Below are 2,500 nucleotides of genomic sequence, written 5' to 3'. Positions count from 1 at the left end.
CCCGCCTCCCTTTTTCCCTCACTTACACCACCCCACGACCCCTACGTCTCCAACGCACCATTCTTCGAGCTTTCCGTAATCTCAGTCCGACCCGTCCACTTCACACCTCTTCCCTAACCGACCCCCTCCCCTCTTTCAAACGAGCCCACAACTTCGAGACCTTTTGGTCCATAGCTCCTTTCCCTGACCCTAACTCCCAACCCGGCTCGTTCCCCTGCTCCCGCCCACGTTGCCGCACTTGCCCTTACCTCTCCAACACCACCCGCCTCACTAGCACCCACCATCGACCCTATCCCATCATCCACTCCTTCACCTGCACCTCCAGCAATATTATCTATTGCATCGCTTGCTCTCTCTGCAATTCCTTGTACATCGGACCAAACGGGACGCCGCTTGGCTGACGGTTCGCGGAACACACCTTCGTGACATCCACCTTGCGAACGACACACCGGTCTCACGCCATTTCCGCTCCACCGGTCACTCCTTGCAACAGCTATCTTTGTTCGGTTTGTCCTTACAAAGAGGCCATCCGGATTCCCGTTTGCGCCGTGAACAGGAATTAATCTTCTCTTCGCTCTTAACGCCATTTGGTCTTCAACTCTCCCCCCCCTCCCCCCTCCCTCATCCTTCTAACCCCCCTCTCCCCCATCCTCCATCCTCACCTATCCTTTCTCCCCCCGACCCCGCTTCTTCAGTCCTTCATCCTTTCACTCCTACTCCCCTCCCTTCTTCCTCTTTCTCCCTCCCTCTTCCCCTTCCCTCTGCTCCCTCACTCCCCTTCTCTCTCCCCCTCTCCCTCTTTCCTCCTTCATCCCTCTCCTCCCCTTCCTTCCCCCCATCCCTCCTCTTCCCCCTTTTCTCCTACCCCTCTCCCTCCCCTCCCCCTCTTCTTCCCTCCCCTTCTCTCCCCCCTCTTCCCCCCTATTCTCCTCACTACACCACATGACTTTACACATCACATCACATATGATGTGCCATACTAATACACACACCAACTAATACATACTAATACGTACTAATACATACTAGTACATACTAATACTTACACCAACCCTATACATACACACGTCCATACCCCGCATACGCACTTATACTCTCTCACACACACCCTTATACATACTAATACATACACCAACCCTATACATACACACATCCAAACCCCTCCCACGCATTTTAGCTGGTCCCTCAACCCTTTTATCAACCCTATTATCTCCCCTTATTTCGCTCTCGCGTCTCATGTTTGATCTTTGACCTCTGGCCGAAATCAGATCGCCATGTTGATTCGTTAGCTACTGCACGCATTTTTCTCTCCTTCTTTCTGTGTTTTCTCTCTCTCTGTGTATCTTTCTGTTGAAGAGCGTAGGCTCGAAACGTTAAAGACTTGTTTTATTTATATTTCCTGAGCGCCATACTAATACAATTGTTCGTTTGTTTTCCACCTGCCTTCGTCTTTTGTTTATTTTCATAAAGCTTCCCGTTAATATATATATATTTAATATATATATATATTATATATATGTATATGTATATTTATATTATATATATATATTTATATATATATATATATATTTATATATATATATATATATTTATATATATATATATATATTTATATATATATATATATATTTTATATATATTTATATATATATTTATATATATATATATACATATTTATATATATATATTTATATATATATATATATTTATATATATATTTATATATATATATATATTTATATAGATATATTATATATATATTTTATATATATATATATATATATATTATATATCTGTAATAATGAAGGGGGAAATTTCCTTCTTTGGAATAATTATCAATTAACACCAAGTAGTCTTCGGCATTAAAAGCCTCATTCGAGGAAAATTTAAGTACATACAAGCAATAAAGGGTTTAGCAACGAATTGCCTTACCACATACCAATTTAGAAATAGCAGTCAAAGAGTTATAGCTATTTCTTTCTACTAAAAAGGGAGATCTCAGTAAAAACAGCAATTGGAAGGCAGACCAAAAACAGGTAAGAGAGAATGAATTGACGGCAATCTATCAAACAATTTTAAGTTATCTACGGACGTACTTTCGAAATCAAGTTTTTTAGGAAAGCATAAGAATTAAATATTAAATAATTAAGAATTAAATATTAAATAATTCACCTTACCAAAACTTCTTTTCTCTTCAGCGTAGAATATATCATAAATGATTATATATTGAATTTTGAGATACTAGAAGGCACCAACTCAACTCAGTATCAGAGCGAGCTAGAATCCGCAACTAGTATCACTAAATTCAAAGTGTGAGTGAAAAGATTGTGTCACCAGCCCCTTCCCACCCGCGTGTAGCCAAAACAAGATGCTGTGGTCATCTACTTAGATAAAATATGGTCCGTAATAATGAAGGGTGAAATTAATTAATTTGGAATAATTATCAATTACACCAAGTAGTCTTCGGCATGTAAAAGCCTCATTCGAGGAAAATTTAAGT

This window comes from Octopus sinensis, linkage group LG15 (genome assembly GCF_006345805.1).
Source record: "Octopus sinensis linkage group LG15, ASM634580v1, whole genome shotgun sequence".
Taxonomy (NCBI): Eukaryota; Metazoa; Mollusca; class Cephalopoda; order Octopoda; family Octopodidae; genus Octopus; species Octopus sinensis.
This window is presented reverse-complemented; position numbering follows the sequence as displayed.